The sequence below is a fragment of the Rhinolophus sinicus genome, linkage group LG10 (assembly GCF_036562045.2).
Source record: "Rhinolophus sinicus isolate RSC01 linkage group LG10, ASM3656204v1, whole genome shotgun sequence".
In the NCBI taxonomy this organism is placed as follows: domain Eukaryota; kingdom Metazoa; phylum Chordata; class Mammalia; order Chiroptera; family Rhinolophidae; genus Rhinolophus; species Rhinolophus sinicus.
The window spans coordinates 39853448-39880897 of NC_133759.1; the positions used below are offsets into that span (position 1 = coordinate 39853448).

General features: G+C 49.2%; 1 long non-coding RNA gene across 1 annotated transcript in view; it reads left to right on the plus strand.

Moving 5' to 3' along the window:
• Positions 1-27450, plus strand: part of LOC109455175 (uncharacterized) — a 92849-nt gene that overhangs the window by 43995 nt on the left and 21404 nt on the right. Inside the window, exons 2-5 of the long non-coding RNA XR_012489686.1 lie at positions 395-513; positions 1551-1672; positions 6868-7117; positions 7805-7864. This is a non-coding gene — a long non-coding RNA (uncharacterized LOC109455175). The remainder of the gene's footprint in view (positions 1-394; positions 514-1550; positions 1673-6867; positions 7118-7804; positions 7865-27450) is intronic.

Genomic DNA, 27450 nt, shown 5'->3' on the forward strand with positions numbered 1-27450 from the left:
TGAATGTTTCTAAGAGAGTAGATCTTAAATATTCTCACCACAAAAAAGCAGTGGTAAATGTGACAGACAGAATGAGGTGTTAGCTGGTTCTATGATGAAAATCGTTTCACACTATATAAGTATATCAAACCAACACGCTGGATACCTTAAACTTACACAATGTTTTGTGTCAATTATATATCTCAATAAAGCTGGGGGGTGATTTAAAAGAAAAAGAAAACATGCCGAAGCCTGTAGGAAATCATCAAGGTAATGATATGCCAACAGTGGGGTCTTGGACAAAACATTTCCCGCCAGCCTGCGGCTTGCCCTTTGACTTTCTTAAGGGTGTCTTTTGATGGAGAAAAGTTGTTCATTTGGATCAATTACGATAGTTCCATTTGTTCTTTTCTAGCACCTCGTCTCCTGTTTCAGAAATCCTGGTCTCACTATGACGACTGCCTCCAGCGCTCCGCACTCAAGGCCATCATCCGTCTCGAATCATCCTTGTGCACGGAGTGGGGCAGAGTCAAGGTTTGTGGTTTTCCACCTGATATCCAGTCACACCGGCACAACGTGTTGAAAATTATTCCTGTCCCCACTGAACTACAGTGGGGCTTCTGGGTATAAAATGCTACAGAGCAATGCACACAAGAAGCTGCTTCCTCATGAAACAGCAAGGCTGAAGTCTATAGATTTTATGGTAAATAAGAGAAGCCAGACACACAGGAACACATTCCAGAGAGGCCTGTGCAGTGACAGCGGGCTTTCATGGACACCCCGGGGCCGGCTGGTGTCTGGGAGGAGGTACGAGGGAGGCTTCTAGGGTGTGGAAAGGTTCTGTATTTTGACCTGGGTGGTGGCTCCACAGGTGTGTGCAAGTGAAAAATAAACCTATGAGCTCTGCCATCAGATGAGCACACTGAACTGTTTGCATGCGATACACTACCTTGAAAGAATGTGTTGGAGTGTGAAGGAGGAAAAGATGCAAACAGAGGTGTTTGCTGGGGAAGCTGCGCAGCGGCTTTGCAGAGAGGGAGACTGAAAGAGAAAAAGGGGCAGCCCTGCTGCCCATCCGGAAGCTGCTGCCAGCTGGGCCCCACCGTTGTCCTGTGGGTTGCAAGCATACTCCCAGAACACCAGCCTCGACAGGGTCTCTTTGGGGCCATGAGACAGTGAGACACAGCAAGGCCACTGCACAGTTGTGTCTTTACCCAGATGAAACAAGGTCCCCATGCTTCCCATGAAATACCAAGCACACCTCTCAGGCCCCTCTTTTGGCTAAAATGAATAACTGCTACGTCTTTACCAATTACAGCTTTATCATGTTTTTAGTCTCCCCTCTCTATGGATGAGATTTATTGAGATCCCCAATTATAGACCTGCCCCCACTTTCAGCAGCACCCAATCTAGTGAACCCCTACTGCCTTAGGCCCTCCTCCCAATCACCCAACGAAGCTTAAACCCTATATAATAGGTTCTTGCTGGCACCCTCTTCTCGCACCCCCTGTCCACTGTGGGTGTGATCTCCTTCTCGAGGTGAGTAGCAAACCCACCTTGTTTAACCACAGGTGGGTCCAGGTGGTCTGCGGCTGGAGGGCATCTACAAGACATTTGCCCAAAGTCTTGAAGAGTGATCGGGTGTTTGCCAAGCAGAGGAGGAGGGAAGGGTGCTCTGAGCCAAAGGCATAAGGTGAGCAAGCACTTGCACAGATGGTGGAGGAAGGATGTGTTGGCCATGTTTGTGTATGGGGCTGAGGAGTGGGGATTCAGTGGGGGTGGGTGCGGCCAGAGTGTGACCAATGTCGAATGCCAGGCTACAGAGCAAGGCCAGGACCAGGACGAGGCAGACCCTGAGATGAATGGCTCCTTTAATTTTTGCATTCCTAGGTGCCTCACTCTTCTCACCCTAATCCCGGCCCTGGTAGAGTTTCTATAACTATCTCTAATTCAGGGCCCAGCCCCAGCCCTGAGCTGGCTGTCAGCCATGCTGGATTCTCGTCAAGACTCAGTCCATTGTGACATTAGTGAATGAGGCTGTCACTAGTGCCCTGTCTCCTGTTGTCTGCAGTGACCATTTCTGGCCGACACCTCTCACCACACCCTCCCACCCTCCATCTCCCCAGCTGCTGGCCAGAGACTTGGTGGGGAGCATGGACAGCGGCCCCGTCAGCTCTCACCCTGATCCACAGACCCAGTGGGGCGTCATTTCTCTCTCCTGGTCCTATTGCCAGAAGGATGTGGCAGAAGCTTCTCCACTCTGAGACCACCCTAGATGCTGACAGCATAAGCCTCCCCGGGCCCAAGCCCCTCTGTTTCCCTCTGTCCTGCCCCGATGCTGGCCTGCTCTCCATCCCTCCTCCTGTCAAAAGGCCTGGCCCTCTCCGGTCAGCCTGGGAACCCAAGTGGGTGCCCTTGACTCCTGACTTCTGGAGGTGTGTCCTCCCTCGGCCCCAGCAGCACCACCTGTTCTGGCTCCTGTAGCCTCTCCTGGGCTGACTCCTCGTCTGACCAGTGAGCCTTGGACGCCTGGGCTCTGGGTGGCTCTGTGCTCAGCCTCACTTCTCCTTGGCTTCGCTTCCTCCACTGCGATCTGTGAAATTGCTGACCCCCAGATCTCTCTCCTGATCTCCAGACCCCTGGATCCTACCATCTGCCATATGCTTCCACTTGGGCCCCCAGAATTCCAAACAGCCATCTCAGGTTGGATTCTCTGTGTCAAAGATTCATGTGCAAGGGATGCCATTGGCAGAACTCCCAGGAGAAAGTGGTAAAGGCGCAGGGGAAGCAGGATCTGAAAGGGGAGGGAGCCCAGCGAGGATGGCAGAGCGTGGCTCCAGCCTGCTCCCCTGGGAGCTCTGGAGAGTAAGTCACACTGCAAGCTGCCTCCACTGGAGGCACGGTTTCTGGGCTGGCACATTCCCGCACCCACAGTCAGGGGTTGGGGCTGCCTAACAAGATGTCCATTCTAGGGCACAGCAACATCCTGAAGGCAGCCTGCCTAGGAGGAGACACAGCAGCAGGCCAGCCATAGGACACAAATCCCATTTAAGCAGGAGGTAGGGAGGACCAAGCCCTGAGAGAAGAATATCCAAGATCACGCCCACCATCAGCCAAGGCTGCTCCTCTCTGGGATTTGCCACCACAGTGAGTGGTGCCTCTGGGACCTGGCCGAGAGCTGGAAACACCTCCAGCTCAGGTCAGTGTAGCATCTGGGCCAGCTTTTCCTCTAAGCCCTGCACTGGGCATGGGTAAGGCTGGGGGTTGGGAGGTGGCACCGAAAAGCCCAACCAGGCCTTGCCCCAAGGAACTCCTGGTCTAGCAAGAAAGGCACACTTCTAACGGGACCATTAGGAGCTCCTGAGACCAATAAATGACAGGGAAAGGGTTGCCGCCGCGCCTCCCCCATTGCTCTTCAAGGAAGAGGGGCTGGGGTCATGGGACATGAGCAGGGGTCAGCTTACATGGGGCAGGAGGATGGGGTCAAGGACGGCATAGAGAGTGAGGAGCCATTAATCAAGTAAAGAGGTGGAAAGGTGATTCGTGTGGGAGGCCCAGCAAGAGCCAAGTTAGGGAGGCGGGATGTTGCCTGGTTCAAAGCACAGCGAGCGCCAGTTTCACCCAGAATTCCCACAACTTCATTCACAAGCCATCTGGACTGTTTTTGACCTAATGGTGTTCTCTGAAGTACTGATTTATTTGTGTGTGGTGTTGTTGTTTTTTACCTTAAATACATCTATTTCAAAAGGAAACTTCATATTATTACCTCAACTAGAAAATGAATATCACTTTGCTAGAAAAAGGGAAGTGACTGAATGTAAAGATACTGCTAAGTTCTAGCTGAAAGCTGTTGCCCAGCTAGGCTCTGAGCAGGAGTCCTGCTCTCTCTTTCACTGAAATAGTTCTGCAATTATCTGAGAGGTGTTAACGACACACCAGCACCAGATGGAAACTTCCACCTGCTGCAGTCTGGCAGTCTGGAGGAGTCAGACTGCGTGACCTGGGGCTGCTGTGTGATCCAGCATCCCTTTATGCATCTCAGGCTCTGGAGAACCCTGAATTTGGTCAGGCAAAGCCACAGGGGTGGGCCAGGGTTAGGTTCAGATTGTTCTCGGGAGGCAGGCTGAGCCAGACTGAGGAATTCAGGTTTTCTCACGAGGGCACTAGGGAGCCATGTGAGAGCTGCGAGCAGGGGTGTGACATGATCCATCACGGTTCAGATTTTGGCCTGACAGTGTCTAGGGGTGACCTTCTCACATAGGGGTGCCTGGGATGGTCTCCCTGGAGTCCGTGTAGCTGAATTGGATCCCTCACCTTCCTGGTCGTGCAGTCTGTGGCCACAGGGACACAGGCATGCTCTAATCCAGAGCCAGAGCGGCAGAACTGAGGACAGGAAGTGGGCTCTTCCTCAGCTCTTAAAGGTAGGACAGCGACTGTCTCTCATAGCCCTTTGGTGCATAAGCAAATGAAAAGACTCTGTGTTGTGTACCAACGCTAGAGACGGTGATAGAAATGCAGTGATTTGGGGGGCACTTATTAGTGTTCTAACAACTGACTTTGGCTGAGTTTCACCACCTCGCTTTCTTCCTTCCTCCCTCCCTCCCTCCTTTCCTCACCCTTCCCTCCCTCCTCTCTCCTCCCTCCTGTCTTCTCCCTCCCCTTTCCTTCCTTCCTTCCTTCCTTCCTTCCTTCCTTCCTTCCTTCCTTCCTTCCTTCCTTCCTCCCCACTCTCTCCCTCCCTCCCTTCCTCCATCTCTTCCTTCCCTTCCTTCCTCTGCTCCACCTCTCTTTCTTTCATTTGAATCTAGTCTGTGTTTATACAGTGTTTCATGGTCTACAAAGTTTATTTGGGTAGAGGTTGTCCAGAGTAGGTACCTGTCTCATCTCAATGACAAGGAAGTAGGGGCCTAGTGACATTGACATGATTCCATGGACACTCAGGGGTAGAACTTGATCCCAAATGTTCTGAATCTCAGTCCCATACCGCTTAGGAGATTGTTGGAATAATCCAGGTGAGAGTTGGTGGTAGCTCAGACACAGTTGTCACCATGAAAGTGGTGAGACATGGTCAGATTCTGGATATGAATGGGCTGTGTGAAGGAGGAAAACAGAGAGGTCAAAGGAGACTCCAAAATTTTTACCTGAGCAACGGAAAGAAGAGCAGGCTTGGGGGTGGGGAATCCTGAAGGTAGCCGGAGCCAAGTGAGGTTTGAGATGAGCAGGCAGCTGGACGCACGGGTCTGGAGTCTGGAGAGGGGGTGGGGGGATCTGGACAGGAGATGCACATTTGGGGTGAACGGCATGTGGACTGAGGAGGCCACCAAGGAGGGCATACAGACAGAGAAGGAAATGGGCCGAGGACTGAGCCCCAGGCGCTCCCAAAAGCTGGAGAGCAGAGAAGACACCAGAGAAAGAGCTGAGAGAAGTGGGCACAGAGCTCGATGGAATAGCGGGGAGGGTCTCAGCTGCTCCAGGCGGCAGGCAGCAGAGAGAGCCAAGGACAGGGGGCTGTGAAGTAGGTGGGTGCCCTCCAGGAAGAGCGCATGCCCCCTGTGGATTGCAGAGACTTAACTAGCAGATTCCTCATGTTGGTACACAGACCTCACCATTTTGCCACAAAATGCTTCTCCCATCCCTCCTCCACAAATGTAAACTTTCCTTCATTTTTCCCCCCAGAAAAACAAATGATGATTGATATCTATCCAAGGGATTAAGTAACTAAAAACCAACTTTTACTTGATTCAGAAGTTGATATGTTCAACACATCTCTTTCCAAAACTAACAACAATAAAAAATGACACCCAACACAAACAGGGTCTATTAGACACCAAAGTAGGAAGGTTTCCAGAAAAATTAAAAGAATATTTGTCTAAGGTTTTAACAACCAAACCGACACCCCCCTTGGCTTCCAGACTCTAATCAGAGCCAAGCAATGGAGCAGAGACAGGCGTATTTTCCCCGGGGTACAGGCCCATGTCCACACATTCACCACTGGGGAGTCTGGTCCTGTCTGTGCCTCCCGAACTGGTTTCCTGCTCCCAGGCTGACGGGCAAAGTGACTCCCTGCTAGGTGGTCTCCTGGTTTGGGTTTGGACTGTCTATGCTTCTCCCCACAGTGGCCAGACCCTCCTCCAGGAGACCCCTGGTTTGACCACCGGGGCCAGCCTCAGGGGACTATGGCTAAGGATTCCTCACTCCTTGGGCAGGCATGCAACGCTCTTCCCAGCCTCTCAAACTCCCTTTTTTCAGGCTCAGTACTTCCCAGCATGCATCTAGTGGTTTCCCACCTCTGAGCCTTTGCAGGTACTGGGTGCTATTCCCTCCATCTGATACACTCTTACTGCCACTCCTCCCAAATGCATACTCAAATTCATACCATCTCTCAAGAGCAAGATGACTCCAGAATCTGACTGATCTGCCTCCGTTTTGGTTAACACCTGTTATCCTGGGGTGATTATTAATAATACCCCCTTTTACTCTCAGAAATATCCTGGTTTAGACAACAAATTCCATACTCACCTGACATTAGGCCCAGCTCAAACGCCTCCTCCAGGAAGCCACCCCTGATTCCCAGAGGAAAGGTCTCCTTTATCCTGAACTTGCATAGTCCCAAGTCCTTTTTCTGAGTGTATCACACTGTGGGGGACAATTTCCTCGGCATGTAGCCGCTCTCCTCGGCTAGGCAGATACAATCCCTTTATTAAAAGCATTTACAAACATAGTGTCATGGCTTAGATTGTGTCCCCCCAAAAAAACATATATTGAACTCTTAAGTCTGATTACCTGTGAATGTGACCTTATTTGGAAATAGAGTCTTTGTACATTTAGCCCAGTCTTGAGGTCATTCAGGTGGGCCCTAATCTGATATGACTGTGTCCTTATAAAAAGGGGACATTTGGACACAGAGACAGACACGCACAGAGGGAAGACGATGAGAAGAAACCCAAGAAGATGGCCGTGTGACTGAAGTGATGCATCTACAAGTCAAGGAGTGCCAAGGATTGTCGACAAACACCAGAAGCTGGGAAGAGGCCAGGAAGGATTCTCTCCTGGGGCCACCAGAGAGAGCAGGGCCCTGCTGACTCCTTGGCCTGGGACGTCCAGCCTCCAGAACTATGAGATATAAGTTGCTGTTGATGTAAGCCATCCTGTTGTTGGTACTTTATTACAGCAGACTTAGGAAACTAATAAATATAGTAACTACTCTTAAAGAACTGCTTTGTTGAGATACAATTCATATACTATAAACTTTACACTTTTAAGGGGTACAATGGTATGGATTTTACTATATTCGCAGAGCTGTGCAATCATCAGCACTACCCAATTTTAGAACATTTCGTCACCCCCAAAAAGAAACCCAATATCCATTAGCAGTCACTCCCCATTCTCCTTTGTCCTTCAGGCAACCACTAATCTACTTTCTGTCTCTATGGATTTACCTATTCTGCACATTTCATGCAACACATGGCCTTTTGTGACTGGCTTCTGTCACTTAGCATCCTGTTTTCAAGGTTCACCCAGGTGGTAGCACGTATCCGTGCTTCACTACTTTCTATGACCTAATAATAGTCCACATGGATAGAACACATGTTATTTACCCGTTCATCAGTTAACGAACATTTAGATTGTTTCCAATATTTGGTTCTTGCGAATAATGCTGCTGTGAACATTCACGTGTAAGTTTTTGCATGGGCAGATGCTTTCGATGCTCTTGAATAAGAAAGTAACTCTTTTTCATGGAAAGATAATATTAAAGATAAACAAAAGTGCCAGTGGTAGAAAAGTCTATGCATCTAAAGCCAGACTCTTTCTCCTCCCTCCTCAGAGACCACTACTTGTTTCGTTCCTGTCCTTCCAGAAACGTTCTCTGCATACGCACACTCAGGTAAGTGAATGTTTCTTTTCTTCAGCAAAAGTGCCAGCACCCGATTGTTCCATCCTCCGTGCTTCTCACATATCAATACCCCTGGATGCTTCTGCTTCCTTGTCTAGGGCTAGACTTCATTCTGTCAGTGACTGCCTCGCTGCACTGCTTGAATATGCCCTTGTTTATTGAACCATTTGAAGGGCATCTAGACTCCTCCTAATCTTGGGTAATCTTAATGCCCACTATTTCTTAGTGTTTTATTTTAACCAACATGTTTGCAGCATCAAGTCTGGGCCAGGCACTGGGTGTTAAGTGCAGTGCAAGTATCATCTTGTTTCTCCTTGATGAGTGTTTTTAAAGAAGGTCTCATCCCCGTTGTGTGGACAAAGAAACTGAGGTCCAGAGCAGCTAACGCGGCCTGCATAATGCCGCACAGCCAGACAGCATAGGGCCAGTACAATCCCCGTCCCGAGCTCTCCCTCACTGCCTGAGGTTGGGGCCTGGTACTGAGCATTAGTGTGGGCAGGGCAAGAATGGAGGGCTTCTGAGGGGTGACGCTGAGTGATGAGAGGAAGCAAGTGAGGCAATGAGTGGTGGTGGTGGTGATGGTGGGGAACATTCCGGACAGAGGGAACAGCAAAGAAAAAGGCCTTTCTCTCTCTGGACCTTATTTTCCTCATCTGTCAAATATGTACTCGCATGTGCGTGTGTGTGTGTGTGTGTGTGTGTGTGGTTGGAAGGTGTTGCCTTCTGGTTCTCTGGTTCTACTTGCACCCTAAAACTCTCTGAATTTCTCTGAATTTCACCCAGAATCAGCGAGTGAGTGGTGGGTGCCTCTTTAAATTTTGTGCCCTAGGTACCTCGCTTTTCTCATCCTTAGCCCCCTCAGGCTCTGGCTGCCATCACCCTGTAACCTGATTCAGGAAATAAACAAATAAACAGACCGGCTGAGGTCAGTGCCCTGGGGGTGGGGAGGACTGGAGTGGGGTCTTCTGGCCACTGTCAGCTGCACTTGAGCAAGGGCTGCCCCCTTTAGAACAGGGCCCCTTCTCCACTATTCCTAGCTGCCTTAGAAATCTGGTCGGCCTTATTCATTTTTATCGTCTGCAAGGCCCTTGTAACAATTTGTGTTTGCCACTCTGGGGCAGCATGCTTCACAAGGCTGGTGAGGACCCACTATTCCATTGCCATTCGACTTAACATATCTTCGGCAACCATGTTACATCTCATTTTCTTCTTCTCATTTTCCTTGCTGTCTTCTTCCCTGCTTTCTTGCTCCATCATCTTCTGTTCTTTCCCTCTACCCTGTCTCTCTTCAGTCCCCAGCCAATCCCCCTCTTACCCCCTCTTATTTCTCGATTACATCATATCTAAATATACTTTGGCAGGAGAAGTCCATCAGGGGTCAGGGAGGGCCTCAGAAAGGTGGTAACACTCGAACGTGGCTTTGAGGGGGTGAACAGGAGTTTGTCGGGTAGCAGGGAGGAAGAAACAGGAGACCAGCATGCTTAAGTCCAAGGGCTGGGATCCTGGCTTCTCCACTCTGCAGCTCTGTGATCCAGGGCAAATTATATCACGTCCCCAAGCCTCAGTTACAGCATCAGCGTAACAGGAGTTTCTCTAGCACCTACTTGATGAGCTCAGCCATCAGTGAGAACATTCCTCAGGACAGGCCTGGTGCCTGGTGAACAGAAGATGCTCTATAGGTGTTTGTTGAATAAATGAATAGATGTCCCAGTCAGAGGGGATGGCATAAAGCGAGGTCTGGCAATGAGACCAAGCACAGCGTGTTTGGTGACTCATGTCCACTCCTGAATCTGTGGCACAGCCTCGTCTTACTGGCTTCTGAGGGCCGATGGCGCACATCTCTTTCCAACTCTGCATTCACGGATGTTACCTCAGTAGCTTGGACTCCACCACTGGGGAAGTCTTTGCGCTGTGGAAACTGGCAAACACTACAGGTCAGAGCTTTTCTTTTTTCCCTCCAGTGAGCCAGTTGACCAGCGCACCATCTCCTGTGGGCAGGTGAGGGTTAGATTTCAAGAGGCCTTGGACAGTAGCGCCTGGTGAGGTCCTTCTGTTCACTCTGTTTGTTGTAGGACTTCAGAAAGACAGTTTGAACCTACCTGACCTGAGAAAGATGTGTTTTTTTAGAACTAAAGAAGCCCAGAATTGGAGTTCTAAAAAATCCCAAACATATCACCCTAATATAGTTACATAACTCAAAAAATGATCTTCAGCTTAAATCTTTTTTTTTCTTCTTAAAAACCATTTATTTCTATTGAATAAGCAAACCCTTGAATTAGAAAAGCACTTAATTTATCAAGTGAAAACTCAGGAGATTTTTCAATTGGGAGAAATGGGGTGGGGGTGGGGCCTGTGTGAGAGGGTGGCAGCAGCCAGTTCATTCATGATTTTGCAGGAAAGGATGTTTGTTGGCCTTTACCCTGATAGCAGTGGGAAATCATTGGAGGGTTTGAAGCAAACAAATTATATGATTAGATTCTGGTCTTGGAAAAGGTCCTTCCCACTGTTCTGTGAAGAGCCTGGAGGGGGCCAGCATGGATGCACGGATATCAGGCAAAAGAGAATGAGTGTGGATAAGCATGTTTCTGGAGAGAGAAGACCATGTGTTCACCTTACTTCCTTTTCCTCCTGAGCACTCAGCTGGACTACATTTCCCAGCCTCCTCAGCAGTTAGGAGGACCATGTGATTTAGGTCCAGCCCACTGAATATGGGAGGAGGTGATGTAAGCCACTTCCAGGCTTGGCCATAAAAACCTCCCTTACAATCCTCCAGGTTATATCCTTCACACACCTCACACCAGGAGCCAGTGGAGAACTCCCAGGCCTAGGAGATGGCAGAGCCACTACCTGGAAGGAGTAACTGAATAGAGCAGAGCCCCACCATCTCCCTGCACTGGACTGTGCTGAGAGGAACAAAGCTTCACTGTGTTAAGCAACGAAACCTGGGGCTGTTTGTTATAGCAGCCGAGCTGACAGATATAGTGGGGAGGAAAGCAGAGACAGGTGTGTAGAGCTGAGAGCTCTCTGGCGGTAAAGTCATGGGATTTGTGATCAATTCGATATGGAATGAGGGATGAGGAGGCGTTGGAGGCCTCCTGTCTTACTGCCCAAGTGTCTTACTGAACGGAGGTGCCTTTTACTGTGGGGAGACCCTCAGGTGGAGACCTTAAGGTTGGTGTGTCTAAGACACCAGAGTGATGTCAAGAAGCTCTTCTCTCAGCCTTGCAGCCCAAGATAGTCTGGCAGCTCCTCGTGGGAGCACTTCTTGGTGGTCAAGGCCAGCTGTCATTCATGAGGGAGAGAATACAAGGAGTGTCTGTCTCTGGAGCCATCATGCTGCCCTTGGCCAGAACCTATCCATGTGGTCGGGAATACTGGCTGTTCCCTCCCAGACCAGCACACCTTCCACCATGTCCAGACTTTGGACCCCAAGCTCTAGGTAGCCAGGCTAGTGTTGGGACATAGTCTATTCCTTTTTTTCCCCTTTCAACAAATATTTCCTGAGTACCTACTATAATAGTAATGTTAAAATTACAATTTATTGAGCACTTCCCATGTTCCAGACCCTACGCCAAGCACTTTACTACATGACTTCATTTAATCTTTAATCAACAGAGATGAAAACTATTAGTGGCCCCATTTGACAAGTGGGGAAACTGAGGCTCCGAGAGGTCATGTAAGGCAGGCCTTGAACCCAGGTCAGCAAACTCCAGAGTCCATCATCCCAGGCATGGAGCCAACCCTGCCCTGAGCACGACATTGACAGTCTCCCAGAGCTGAGCATGGCCCGGTCCCTTGGCTCCTTCAGTCCCTCATAGTTCTTGCTCCTCTCAGTTGGGTAGTGGCTGCCTTTTGCTGCCCAGCACATTGGCACATCCTCTTCCTTTGTCTTCAGGAGGCCTAGGGCCAGGACAACATTTTTCATTTCCCTCCCCTGGAGGGAATTTTCACTGTGCTAGATCTTAGGGTCTAGATTACTGGTCCAACCACTGTTGGCATGGTACAGAGATCACATGAACCCCAAACCATGACCCCTGATGGGCACTGATTCCCAGGCAGCCACTGTCCTCAGAAGGGGGCTTAGGCCTGGCATCCAGAGCCGTTCCTAAGCTAGTTTGAAAACCCATTTCAACCAACTTAGTCCAAAAGTAGTGTTTAAGGCATCACAGAATCCAAGGGAGGGTTGAGCCAAAACCTAGACTCAGGCACCCAGATGCCACTACAGCCTTCTTTGTATCTCACATCTCTGCTTTTTGAGGACTGCCACGAGGCAGAGGTGGATGTTACCCACCCAGCATCACTTCTCATTTAAAATAGCCCTGATTTTGTTCAATATGCTCAGCTAAATACTCTCTGCCAGGTTCCTTTGCTGCAGCCATGAGATATAGTTTTGGACAATACGATGTAAACAGACATCTGCTCTGTGTTCTGGAAAGTTTTCTTGTGTGTGTGTGTGTGTGTGTGTGTGTGTGTGTGTGTGTGTTTTTGTGTGGTTTTTTTTTAATAAAATGTGTCCAACACAGCTGGCCTAACCCTTCTCCCCTTCATTCTTCCTTGAATGCAAATATGATGGCTGGAGCAGGAGCAGCCATCTTATAGCCATGAGAAAAAGACAAGAAAATCAAAAAATGCTAGCTCTGATCTCACTGAATGACTAAACCGTTGTCCATGGTCACCTGCCTCTAGATTTCTTATCATTTGAGAAAAATATAATTTTATTTATTAAGCCATTGATGGCCAGATTTGTTTTGACTTGCAGGAAAACGCTATCCTAATGGAGACAATCGCTGTCATTTTCACTGCAGCTGTGTAAATGGAAACATAATTGCCCTGGTCCCTGGTCCCTGAACTCAACTTTCTGAATCCCAAGCTCAAAAAAACATTCCTGGACTGGGACTCATTGGCCCAGTTGAGATTGCTTATACCTGGTCCAATCAGCAGTGGCAGAGAGGGCAGGCTATGATTGGTCCAGGGAGTGCCAACCCGGAGACCAATGAGCTATGGCCAGCACAGGTATGGGAGGGGTACCATTTGAACATGACAGTAAGAAAGCCTCTGAGCAGCCTGACTTATCAGTGCCTGTTCTGGTCACCCAGCCAAGGGCACTGATCGGCTCATCTCCATTCACCCCCTCTAGCTCGCATTCATTCCACCATGCTTATTATGCATTCACTGTGTGTGCTGCATGGTGCTGGAGCAGGGCAGGATTTGAACTGGATCTATGATCTGGCCCATTTCTGCCACTAGACCCCAAGGGAAGCCTAAGTCCACATAGCCACTGGACTCAGTCTCCAGGCTGGGGTTCAAACCTGGGCTCTGCCGTTTACTGGCCAGTGACTGACTGTTTCCCATGGTAGCTCAGTTTCCTCATCCATAGCAGGTGGGGACTCTCTTGGCTTCAGTGAGCTTCGGAGTCAGCACACAAGATTCTGTCCCCTGTCCCCAGCCCCTTCCTGGCTGTGTGACCTCAGGGCTGCTGCCTCACTTCTCTGTGCATGATCCGCCATCTATAAACCAAGGGGAGAATCTTGCCCTCTTAGGTTGTTAAGGTAAGGAGATTCATGAAATAACTCTGGGCCACACAGGAAGTGCTCAATAAATCCTAAAAATAAAACTGAAACAGCCTCAAGGGAATGTATGACAAGCCCTGGGCAGAGTTTCCTGAGGCCAGCTGCCCAGGAAGAGGTTGGGCACTGGGTGAGGTCCAGCCCAGAGATTCTGCTGGAGCATGACAAGCAAAGGGTCTCCCAGACCCCTGCTGTGAGCCTGTGTAAGCTCATGGGATTGGTTGGCAGATGTGGGTCAGTGGTACATGCCAATCCTCAGGCTGAGGGCAGAAGAAAGCTGTCCCTGTCCATCTGAGGGCTGGCAAGCACCAGGGCCACATCTACGTAGGAGAGAGAAACCAAGGGCAACACGTGGGTCCTGTCAATGACAGCTGCTGGCCTTGGAAGGGAGACTGACCTTCTCTTTGTCTCCCTTCCGCGGGGCTGGGCAGGGCTGCGTGGGTGGACAGCAGCTACAATTCAGGTGTTCAGGTGTTCCCCACACACTTCGCAGCACTTCCTTAGCTGCAGGCCAGGGTTTGTGTGGAAAACAAGCTCCCTGCCCATGGCAGGTGTGTACCACCATCTTCCAGGGCCAGGCCCTAGGCCAGGGCTTCAGAGAAGGCTCACTCTGTGCTCAGAGTGACTATGGGGGAGAGAAAGTACAGGCCAACTCAGAATAGCTCCCTTTATCGGGATCTGCCAAGCGTCAGGTACTTAGACACACACACTTATTATGTACATGTCGTTATCACGTACCATGGCCCTAGGAAACAGGACCTGTTAGTATCCCCATTTCACAGAAAAGGAAACTGAGGCTCAGACACATGAGCTGGTTTGCCCAGGGCCACACAGGAAGTGAGATTCCAGACCAAGTCTGTCCAGCCCCAAAGAGTGGCCTCTTTCTCCTGCGTGACAGTCTCCAGGGAGCAGGCCAGAAGTCAAAATAGCATCAGGACATCAGAGAACTGCCCCTCGTTCCCCAAAGTCCTGGCTGTCTGCTTGAACCCCCTTTCCTTCCTCTCCCTAGCTGAGCACGCCCTGTACTTCTAGGTCTCTGTTTATACGCCACTTCCTCTGGGAAGCCCCCCATGCTTTCCCCAGGTTGGGGTTCCTCCTCTCAGCTCCCCCAGCCCCACTTATCTAAACCCATAGTCTGCCTCGGGACAATCCAAACTCCAGAGGACAAGACTATTTCTGTCACATCCTCCACAATATCTTCAAGGTGTAGCAAGGTGCCTGGCTCATAGTAGGCCCTCAATAAACATATATAGAATATGTGGAATAAATAACTCTGACCAGTCTCATTCCTCAAAGAGTACAGACTCTTTTCTGGGGGGTAGGGACTATATCTCTGGACCAAAGGGAACAGGACAGGACAGACCTGGGGTCCCAGGGACTGCTTCTCAGGACCCTGGCCCCCTCCCAGGGTGAGATGTGTCCCCAGAGCCCAGCCCATTGAATTTTTTCCTGCCGACTCACTCCATGATTCATTCTTGGCCCCTGGCATGCCTGGACCTACTGTGAGGCCACAGGCCCTGGTGCTAAGTTTAGTGACTGCAAAATGTCCTCGTGAAATTCCAGGCAGAGCCAGGGGGCTGGTGGCACATTCCACAGAGCTTCCTTGGGCCCTTTAGCTCAGCAGCAGGGCCTGAAGGGGAATCAAACGTCCTTCCAGTAAATAGCCTGGAAGGGCTGGGTCCCTGTCTTGGGGCCTTGACCAGCAGCCAAAGAGCTCAAGGACAAAGGTGCCCTCTAATGTCAGGGGAGCTCGGTGTGGAGGGTGGGACGCTGGGGGAACCTTTGAATGGTGTACCACAGTGGAGAAGAGAGTGGCCTTGTTGAGTTTCAGGGCAAAACCCTCTCCCTGGGAATCCTATCAACATGTTGGACAATTCATTCCTAGGATAAGACTTTCCTGCTGGGGCGTAGGGCCTGCCTCCCTGTGCCTCCCGAGTTGATGGAAGTGGCCTGGCTCTTCCCTTTGGGCCTCAGACCCACCTGTCTCCTTCCCTTCACAAGACAGGACCCCCATCCCTCTCCCTGCTCTGTAGCCCCCTCCAGATGTTCCCTGTCTGCTCTGTCCCTCTCCCAGAGATGAGGAACGAACAGGGGAGACATTGTGTGCGATGTACAGGGGGAAGATCCCTTCCTCTCTTCTGAACACAGTATAACTGTGTTACTGTGGAGGCACTGAAGGAGATCTTAAGTGACCTTAAACTGTTGACTTGGGTGGAGCCTGTGGCCCAGGAAGACCATTCAATCTTGTTCACGTGAAAATGCTCCCCAGGAAGGCCCCCTCCAGCCTGCATTTGGGCCATCGGTTTCAATCAATTCCTCCTCCACTGGGGTCTTTCCCAATAGGAGAAACCACATCCCCCTCAGCACGAGTCAGAAACTGCAGTCTTAGCACTGGACTGTCAGCTCCAATGGGGTTGGGGGTGGCTGTCAGATCAGTAGCATCTCCCAGCAGGGACCACAATGCCTTCACAGAGGCACTGAGATGGAGGCCCTTTTCTAAAAGTAAAAAATATATATGGAAACAAATAGAAAGATGGGCTATCAGGGGAAAAAGCAAACAATCTCAACAACCACCTCACTCCATACACAATAATCAATTGGAGAATAAATAATAATAATAATAATAATAATAATAGAAGGAGGAAACTTCGAGAGGTGATGCACACGTTCATGGCCTTAATGGTGGTGATGGTTTCATGGGTATATACTTATCTCCAAACTCATTAAGTTGTATACATCAAACATGTATAGCTTTTTACATGTCAAAAAAATCAATTAATAATGGATCATGGACATAAATGTAAAAAGCAGAACCCAGATCCCGGAGGACACAGAGACGAATATCTTTGCTACATTAGAGAGGCAAAGGTTTCTTGGTCAGGACACAAAAAGTACTAACCCTGAAAAAAAAATACTGAAAAATTGGACTTCATCCAAATTCAAATTTTCTGCTCATTAAAAGACACCATTAACAAAATTGATAAGTGAGACAAAGACTGGGAGAAAATGTTCACTGTGTGTGTGTGTGTGTCTGTGTGTGTGTGTGCGCACGCGCGCTCACGCGTGTGTGTATCTGACAAAGGACTTATTCCCAGAACATATAAAGAATTACAAATCCACAGTAAAAAAAAAAAAAAATCTGATTGTAAAAAATACTGGAAGACTTGAACAGACACTACAAAAGAAGATATACTAATGGCCGATATACACAGAAAACGGTGCTCACACAAAGGAAATACAAAATATTACAATTAAAATTATAATAAGATACCATCTCATACCCACCAGAATGGCGAACATTTTTAAAAGCTTCCACCACCAAGTGCTATGAAGATGTGGAGCAACTGAGATCTCATACTCTGCTGGAGGAAATATAAACTATATAGATACAACGGAAAAGAGTCTGGAAGTTTCCTCTGAAGGTAAGCAGCTAAGAAGATTTCAAAGTTACCTTAAAGTAAGCATATATCTACAGAATGTCGCAATCAGTCCACTAGTAACTCTTTACCCCAGAGCAATCAAAACATATGCATATACCAAGACTTGTGTGAAAATGTTCATAGCAGCTTTCTTCATGTCAGCCCAAACTGGAAGCAACCCAAATGTCTATCACCAAGGGAGTGGATAAATAAACTGTGGAACATTCTCACAATGGAATACTACTCAGCAATCAAGACGTGTCAGCTGCTGATAACAACATGGGTGAATCTCCAAAATAGTATGCTGAGGGGAAGAAGCCAGACCCCAAAGAGTACATCCTGTACGAATCCATCTGTGTGAAACTTAGGACAGGCAAAGCTGACATATGGTGAAAGAAATCAGAGCAGCAGTTGTCTCTGGGGACAAGGAGTGACTACAAAGGGGTGCAAGGCAATTTGTTGGGGCGCTGGAAATGTTCCACATCTTGTTCAAGTGATAATTACAACGGTGAATATAAATAAAAGAAGCATTGAGGTGAACACTTAGGATGTGTGCAATGTTTTCTATTCTAATGATATTTGCCTTCCACAAAAATATATCTTAAAAATTAAAAAATCTAAAATAATTCATATAGTTAATAACTTAAAATAATAATAATATAGCAAACTGTGCATTTCTACCACCCAGCTTAAGAACTAGAGCAATAACCACTATCTTAGGACCTTCGCATTTTCCTCCCTCCCTCAGAGGTAAGCACTAGCTGGAAATTTGTGTTTATTATTCCTTTAATTTTCCTCTTAATTGCACCACCTCTGCCCATTTCCTTAAATAGTTTACTGTTTAGTGTGTCTGTTTGGGCACGCTATGTAAATGCCTGTATTCTTCTGAGACTTGCTTTTTTTCCCTCACATTGTGTGTCTGACATTCATTCATGTTGTGTGTACCTATAACCCGTTCATTGTCATTACTGCATAGTATTTTAGTGTGGAGCTATATATAGGACAATTGGTTTGTCATTCTCCTATTGATGGACATTGGGTTATTTCTAGGTCAGGGCAAACGATGTTTGTGCATATCTTCTGGTGCACATGGATGTAAGTTCCTCCAGGATGTAGCAGGAATTGTTGGGTGATGGCAAATGCATGTCTTCAATTTACAAAATAATCCCAACTCTTTTAGAAATTACTGGCTAGTTTTCAAAGTGACCCTGGACAACTCTGCAATTTGCACTGCCACAGCAGAGGATGGACATTCCGGTTGCTTCACACCCTCACCAAACCTTGGAGTTATTGGACTTGTAAAAGTTTGAAAACAAAGATAGGAATCACAAACTCAGACGCCTTGGAGTTCATGAAAGTAACGAGTGATTGGACTGGGGGATGGCAGGGAGAGGTGGGGACTGTGGCAAATGGAACACATGCCTCCTGTCTGAAGTAGGTGGCCTTGGCTTGGCTCCCCGACTGTGGTTGGGAGAGAATGCAGACCCAGGGCTGCCAGAGTTCTGCAGTGTTCCAAAGAAGCCACAAAGCCAGATTTTTACATAAAATCTGATTTTGGAATGTCAGCAATGATTTCAGATTTGTTTAACACGCTGTATTGTACCGAGTGCATTTGTGGGCCAAGCCCAAACTCTCCTACTGGATTTATTTCATTAAAATTCAATGCAATTGAATTTATAGCTGTTGGAGCTTCCTGGAACTTTGGCAAGTGACCACAGCTCTCTGTGGCTTTTGTGCTTATGTGCTCTATAAATTGTCATTCCTTACTGGAGGAGTCCAGCATTTTCCTTCTGCTTCATTACTCAGAAAGCTTAGTTTTCCAGTAGGCCTGTTGACTCAGAGGAACGAGGGTCATGAAATGCTACTGTCATCTGCTGTGCAGTTCGACCTTACTCATTTCAAGCTACAGGAGGAAATCACTCCCTCCTTCATCCCTGGGACCTCCTGTAACTTGTTTCTTTCAAAATAGAAATCAGATGATGTCACTTCCCTTGCCGGAACCCTTCTATCCATCTCCATCATCCACAGAGACAGTCCAAACTCTTGACCAAGGGCCCTTTGTTGCATCTTTGCCACAGACTCTCCTTCCCTTCCAACCTATCCAGCTCTCCAGACTTGGTCTCGACTCAGGGTGTTTGCACATGCTGTTCCATCTGCCTGGGTCTCCCTTCCCTCTGATCTTTCCATGGCTGGTTTCTTCTTGGATTCCAGATTTGGCATAAATGTTACCTTCCCAGAAAGGCCTCCCCTGACCACTTATCTAAACAGCAACTCACTCTCCCCAGTGCTTTTGCTCACAGCCCCCTGCGGAAGTCATTCTTTGTACAACACCAGCTGCAATCGGCTTACATGTGTGTGTTCATATTGCTGATTACCTCCCTACCATGGGGTCAGCTCCCTGAGGGACAGGGTCCTGGCATCCCCATGTCCTCAGCCCCAGGGGTGGGGCCTGGCATGTAAGTAGCTTTTGAATGAATGGGTGTGTATGAAGCCCCTACCACGTACAGCACCCTGTGCTAGGGGCTGTGGTGGCGCGAAACAGTGGTAAGTGTGGCCCAGGCCTCAGGGATCCAGGACCTAGGAGAGGAGGCTGAATCATCCACAGTGTAAGGCAGGAAATGTCGTACATGTGCAGGGATGCAGTTGAGTTATCCTGGTACAGCTGGGTTGGCTGTTTGCAGCTGGCATCTGTTCCAGTTGGTTCCTGTGTGCCATGACAATTGTTAAGTATTTCATTTTCTTCCCTGGATAGAGCTAGAGGTGAGATCAAAGTCTCGCAGAGCAGAAACAACTTAAGGCTATGAGCACAGGACGAAAGGTTAGACTCCAGGTTGTGTGACCTTGGGAAGTCTCAGTGTGGATGAGGGATGGACGCCCCACCACCCTCACGCTCACTCCTGGAGTCAGGGAGAATCAGCAGCATCGTGTGAGTGAGAGCAATTGATCATGGATCTGATGCCTTTAGCGGTGATTCTTGCAGGTGATGCAAGGCCAGCAGGTCAGAGTGCAGTCTGGGGACACGGTAGGGTTGGGGTAAGGGGTGTCTTCCTGGCAGATGCAAGGGAGTAAGTAGAGCTGGGTAAGCAGGTGAGGGGGGAGGAGGTAGGGCTAAGACACAGGAAGTAGCCAGGGCACCCAGGCCTCACACAGGCTTCATTGTGTCCCCTCTGCCACCACTAGGACTTAATTAAAACGCCCTCCTTTAGATACTGGAGGGGCTTCCACTATGAGCCTGAGCTGCTGCCACTCCTGTGAGCTTTCCTGGGAGTGCCCATCCCCTGTGAAGTCTCCAGTGGATCAGGTGACCCCTTTGCAGACTCAGTGACCTCTGGGGACCACCTCTGGGGGCTCTGTGTGGGAACATGCCTGCGAAGGCAGTGAAGGGATCATATTTATGGAGCACCCAATGTATCCAAGCCATGAGGAAACCAGAATTCAGAGAGGTTAAGTGAGTTGCTCAGGGTCACCCAGCAACAAATATGGAAACTTAAGCCCAGCTCTTGTGACATCAGGCCTCAGAATCATGATCCAGAGCGCCAGTTGCATGCCAGGCACTGTGTGGTAATTTGCATGTACAGGTGTTAGCACATCTCATCCTCATGACAACCCTGTGAGGCAGGTAGAATAGTTATCTTAATTTTTCAGAAGAGAAGTCTGAGTGTCAGAGAGGTTAAGAAACAGGTGGTAACTAGTTGAATCAGAATGATAATAACATCTGTAGTAATAGTAGTGGTAGCAGTAGTGACAGCTAACACTTACATAGTGCTTACTCTGTACCCTGCACTGTCCTAAATGCTTTGAGTATATTAACCTATTTAATTCTCACAGCCACCAAATATATTCTATTTTTCTCCCCATTGTACAAATCAGGAAACTGAGGAAGAGAGAGGTTAAGTCCTTGAGCTCAGGTCTATCTGACTCCTGAGCCTGGGCTGTAATTGCCAGCTAAGCGGCACAGCTCCACATGCTCCAAGGCAGCCAACTCAGACTCGTTCTGCTGCCCTGGAGGGCACCATGGAGGCCACTTCAGAGGTGGCAAGCCTCCCGTCTCAGGCTGTGTGCAGACGGAGAAGGTCAAGGATGCTGTGGGATGAGGCCCAGGATGGCCTGTGCCCCTTGCTGTCCATGCTCTCTGAGGGGAAGATTCCATGTTCCTAACCAGTCTGTCCCTCAGCTGGTGGTTTTTGCAGTCTAGGTGGGTCACTGGGTACCAGCCAGGGCACAGAGAGAGGTTTGTCACAGGCTGCATCAGGGATTCGGCTCCTCCAGTTGGGCTGAGCCCTGAATTCTGGAGGCTCCACAGGGTCCGGTCCTGCCCTGCGCTCACCCTCGGAAGGCAGTGACCTCACCTGAGCCAGGACTGGGTACAGCAAGGAGCTGCCTGGCAGCCAGCAAAGCAGAAAACATTGCTCTAATGAGTCTAATAAGTGCGCTCTGTGTAGTGTGCATCTGGCACGGCCCCCAAATATTGCAGGTTCCTGTCCCCACAGGGGCCCAGCTAGGCCTGGCTGCTTGGTGGGAAGCCTGGTGCCTGCCAGGCTGGAGTCAGCTGTGGGCCCCTTCCTTCCTTCTCTTCTCTCTTAGACTTTTATTGAGCACCTAGTGTTTGCTAGGCACACTCTGCCTTGGGGCCTAACTTTTGGTGTTCATATCTTAGTTCCATCTCTTAAAACTCCTGGGCTAAGGGTGGCCTCCTCTCCTCCAATCTGCTGTGTTAGAGACAAGGGCTCTGGCAGCTCTGGGTTCAAATTCAGATACTGCCACTTGCTCACTCTGTAACATCAAGCAGTTGCTTCCCATTCTGTAAAATGGGCTGACAACTCAGTCCTTACAGGGTGTGGCTGTGAGGGCCCCTCCTGGGGTAAACTAATGTCACCTCCTCCAGGAAGCCCTCCTGGATGTCTGCATCCCAAATCCCAAATGGCTTCTCCCTGCTGGTGTCCAGCCTGCCTTCGCCAACACTGGGAAACATCAGGGCTGAAAGGCTAGAAGTGACCATTGAGTTTAAACCCTCCCGTCATATGTTGCCCAGGGGAACTGAGACCTTTCTGGGGACTGGCCTGAGAGAGCGCTGTGAGCCAATGGCAGAACTGGTGCTAGAACTAGGGCCTCAGGACTCCTCTAGTGCTCATCTCAAAACAGGGCTTTCTAGGGGCAGCTCGGCTGCTGGGGAAGAGCACGCCTTGGAAGTTTGACAGACCTGAGCTTGAATCCCTGAGCTTGAATACCAGCCTGTGGGGCTTGAGGCAGGTCATTTCTTCTGGCTGAACCTCAGTCTCTGCATCTGTGACTGACAATGGTAATTATATTTTTGTTCGGGTGTTTCTTGCAGCTGGCCCTCAGGAAAAGCTAGGGGTTTGACATTCACTTGCTTCCTCTGGGCCTTGTCTGGTAATAGATACTCCTCCTTCTGGGAAGCCGGAGGTGAGACTGGCCGTGGCCAGTGTGGGAGAGAGCGTGGGCTCTGGAGCCAGACTGTCCTGGTTCAAAGCCTGTGTGACTTTCGGAAAGTTACTTAATCCCTCTGCACCTCAATTCCCCACCTACTAAAATACAGTTAACATAGAAACTTTCCTTGTTGAAGATGAAATGAGTTAATATTTGTGAAGTGCTTGGAACAGGAGCTGGTACAAGGCTTATAGGTTAAACAAAATACAAAAGCCTGCCTTACGCTCCTTGCCCTGATCAGTATCCTGCCGGAGGCTTAATGTCTTCCTTCCTAGAGGGTTCATGGGGCAGCCACAAAGCCCATGGGATGGGGGGTCTGGAACGTTGTTCCCAGGCCCTGCCCCCTCAGCCATCTCTCTGGGGGAATGTGAACTCTGAGCTGGGCCGGGGTGTCCTGAGCAGCAGTTACTGGGGGAGCAAAGAAGAGATCGGAATGCTTGTGTCCACTCGTGATCCTTTCCAAAATTCCACCTTGAGTATGTGTTTTATAATCTACATAATATGCTAGTTCGGTATCATGTCTATACTTTGTAAATATAATCTATGGGGGCTGTGTGCTTTTTAAGTTTGAAGACCATTTGACCTAAAATAATAACAATCATAAGGAAACAGTGTTTTCCTTTGGGCCCCAGTGCTGAGCACTAAATTAATACTCCCACTCCCCACCTGAGCCAGGCACGTGGCCGTCACTGGCCCGTGCCCGCTGCACCCACCAGGCTTGTTTCATTATCTTCTCCTCTCGGCTCCCCTCTGCCACCTTCCCCAATGTAGGGGACCCTGCTCAAATGTGGAATGCCTGCCCCTTTGTGTGCGTTCTTATCAAGTGAGTATGCTCCTATTTGTCAGGAAACTTGTTTAAAGTAAGACGTCCATACCCAAAAGGACAGAACCTGCACGTGAAGAGCTTTATGAGTTTTCACAACCTGAACACACGGTGTCACCCAGATCAGGGAGCGGAATAGAACCAGCAGGCATCACATAAGCCCCCGCATTCCTCCCCCCAGGGGGCCAGGCTCCTGACTCCTGTCACCATAGAGCCCATTGGGCTGTGTGGGGCTTTTACACAAACGGGCTGTGCACTGCGTGCTCCTCTGTGTCTGGCTTCTTTGGCTCCACAGCACATCTGTGAGACTCATCCAGGTTGGTGTGGAAACTGCTCCAGGTCATCCGTTCTCTTTGCCGTCTGGAATTCCCTCGCCTGGGCACAGCCTGTGCCCATTGTCCTGTTGTGGGATATGTGGGGTGTTTCCAGCTTGGAGCTGTTACAGACAGCGCTCGCATTCTTGAACGGGATTGTTGGTGATCATAGTACATATCTCGGTTGCGTAAACAGCTAGCGGGGGATTACTGGGTCCCGGTGTACATGTGTGCTCAGCTCTGGGAGATTCTGCCAGAGCTTTCCAAAGTGCCTGTGCCGTTCTACACGCCCACCGGTGGTGTTCCGGCGTCCTTGCCAGCTTGGTGCCGTCTGTCTTTCTCATCACAGCTGTTATGATGGATGTACCTGGAGTGGTGGTTTTTGTAAATGATGTTGTCTCCCAGTTCTCTTCTTATTTCTTCCCCCACCTGCTGCCCCTGCGTCTCCCTGAATAGCTGGAAGCAACAGCCCCCATTTGCTCTAAACACTTTAGAAATGCCAGGCCTGAGAGCTTAATTCTGCATCTATTATCCCATTTAAATCCTCGGAGCCACTGATGAGAGAAGCGTCATTTTATAAACCTCTCCCCGTGCCCGGCCGATCATTTCAGTTGGCAGGAGGCGAAGGGGTGAAGGCGAAAACCCATAGTGTGACGTAGGGGTGTTCTGACCTGACTTCTCCTTCACCTAAAATGTGCCTGAGAGATGGTGGAGGTGGAGGAGCTACACCCATTGTCCTGATTCTGAGAAAATCCTAGTCCTTCCCAGGCCTTAGTGTTCCCAGCTGTAAAAAGACAGTGTCAGACCTGTGTTTGCTGCATTAAATGACTTTCCCAATCTTGTACCGAGGCCCTACAGGGTGCCAGGTAGTCTTCACCTATCGTCTCACTTAATCCTCACAAAAGCCCTTCAAGTTGTATATGAAAATATCTATGAAAAGTAGCCAAGGACACTGAGATCCAGGGAGGTGGACACACTTTGGCAAAGTCACACCCTGGGTGGCAAAGCCAGGATTTGAACTCACGTGACTCACTGAGGTGCCTAATCCCTCCCAGGACCCTCTATTTGGGGCTTGGCTTTGCAGAAGCTACAGGACTGTTTTGGTGTTAGAATGTATTTTTAAATTGTTCAAGAAAGATTATTGCTCTTTTCTCCCCCAAATTAAGAGGGAACCAAACGTTAATTATATGAGTTACTATATAGAGTTCCTATATGACGCAGCAATTCTACTCCTAGGCATATACACAAGAGAAATGAAAACATATGTCCACACTGAACTTGTACACGAGAGTTCGTAGCAATATTACCATAGCAGCTAAACAGCGGTTAAAAACCAATGCCCATCAACTGAGGAATGTATAAACACAATGCAGTATCCGTACAATGGAACATTATTAGCAATAAAAAGGAATATGGTACACATGTCACAGCATGGATAAACCCTGAACACGTTATGCTCAGTGAAAGAAGCCAGTCACAAAAGGCCACATATTGTATGATTCCATTTACATGAAATATGCAGAACTGGTGAATTCATAAAGACAGAAAGTAGATGAGTGGTTGCCTAGGGCTGGGGCCAGGAGGTAGGGATGGAGACTGACTGCTAATGGATGCAGGGTTTCTTTTGGGGAGATGAAAATGTTCTAAAATTAGATGGTGGTGATGGTTGCACAACTCCATAACTACGCTAAGAAATGCTGAACTGCACATTTTAAATGGATGAATTTTGTGGCCTATGATTATATCTCAATAAAGTGTTTTTTTAAAAACTGAAAGTGTGTGGCTAAACATGGAGCATGCTGGAGAGGGCCGCCTGTGAGGGCTTTCTGCAAGCTCGGCACTGCCTCACCCCACAGCCTGCCTCTTCAGCTGGGCAACCTGCCCCTTGCCATCCTGTGCTGCCAACTGTTTTGAACGCATAACAAACGGTCCTGCAATGAATTTGGCATCCGGCTGTGCTCACTGTGGCCCCATTTGCAGGGGAAATTCTGGGCTGACTTCCTCATTGTTTGTCTTTTTAGGCCCCCAAACCATCACTTCTGCTTCATTCATTCTTTTGTTTATTCGAGCATTTATTGAGCACCTACTGTGTAGCAGTTTCTGTGCTGGTCATGAGACAAATACGGTCCGGTCGCTGCCCTCAAGGAGGAGCATTTTGTCGGGGAAATAGACCCAGAAAGAGCAAAGAATGATCTGATATGATACATCTGGTCATGTATATGATGAGTATTCACCGAGTCTCTACTACACACCAGGCCTGTGTCAGGGGCTGGGGAATTCACGGTGTGAGAGAAGCAGCATGGCCGTGACTTGGGTGCACAGACTGCAGCTGCGCGGCCTGGGTTCCGGGCCAGGCTCTGCCCCTGACAGCTGCATGACCCTCTCTGTAAAGTGGGGATGAAAATAGAATCCACATTTGAGAGCTACTGTGAAAATTAACTGACAATATATGTGACATGCTTGGCCCAGGTAAGGCTCAGCTTTATCCCCATCGTTATAGTTGTGCCAGATGTGATCGGTCTGGGGGAAGCAACGAGGCTGTGGGTTGCAGCCTGAAAGAGACCCTGAGCTAGTCAGGTAATAGGTGAGCAAAGGGCATGACAAGTAGAAGGGACAGCTTGGGCAGAGGCCTGGAGCACAGTGACCAAGGGGCTGAATGCACAGAAGAGATAATGGCAAGGATGAGAGATGGGAGGGGTTCTGTGGACCCCTGGTTCTCTCTGCACTGGTCCTGCACTGGTCTCTGCACTGCTTTGGGGTGTGGTGACCTCAAAGTCAGGGGAGGCCTCTAGAGCCAGCCCAGGGAGAAAGAGCCAGTACAAATGGGTAGAGAGTAGCTGGAAATGGAACTGGATGCCAGTGCTAAGGGTCCAGGCAATCAGGAGGTAGCGGCTTCATGGATTTCCCTCACTCTGTCATCACTGCCTCTCTGAAGTAGGCGTATCATTATCCCCATTTTACAGATGAGAAAACTGAGGCTCTGGGAAAGGAAGCGCTTGGCCAAGATCACCCAGCCAGGGTGATGAGGTTCAAACCCAACATCCCTCTCCCTGAACCACACATCCTTAGCCCCCAAACCAGGGGGGAGGGTGGTGGCTTTGGAGGCTGGAGCCTTGAGTTAGGGTCAGGGTTAATTAATTTTGTGGTACACTGGGGGTAGACCTCCCGTGAGCCCCAGGAAGCCCCTCTCTCTCCCTGGATCTCAGTTTCCTTCTCTGCAAAGTGGACACAGCAGCACTGAACTCACCTCACTGTTGACCCAGAAGTGCCAGGCGCCATCCAAGCGTCCAGGACAGACGTGCTCTGCTAGGCGACGTCAGGCAAAGCCTTTGGCTTTCTGGACCTCAGGTTCCCAATGGTGAAATGTGATTTCTAAGTCTCTCTCACCTGGGGTTTCCTGAAAATGTTCACCTGGACTTGAACTGTGACAGTTCTTGGATAGTTTCAGGGTTACTGTCTGGAGGTGGAGCGTGTGGGCTGAGTGGGAGTGTGGTTGCCAGATTTCTCAAATAGACATAAAGGATATCCACTTAAATTTCAATTTCAAATCAGCCTTTTTTAGTATAAGTATGGCCTGTGCAATATTTGGAACATACTTATACTAAAAACATTTTACTTGTTTATCTGAAATTTCCATGTAACTGGCCGTCCCATGTTTGATCCAGCAGCCTTAGTTGGGGAGGTTGAGTGTCTTGCCTGCAAGACACTGGTCATGGGCTCTCTTCACTGGAAAAATATGGGCTCAGGAAACCAGAGACTTCCTGGGTGGAGGCAGGAAAGTCAGAGGGAAAACACTTCCCCCACCCCCAGCCTCCTCCCTGGTTCTGCTCTTGTTGTTTTGAAACTCACTCCTGCCCTTGGTCCAGCACCGGCTCCATCAGCGCTGGAGGCTGGGAGAGGTGTGATGTAAGGCTAGCCTGTATCTGATGGGCACGCTCAGAATGGCTGTTTGGGTGTTTGGGGCCAGGATGCTGGTGGGTGGGGCAGGCAGCCCCTGGGCCTTGGC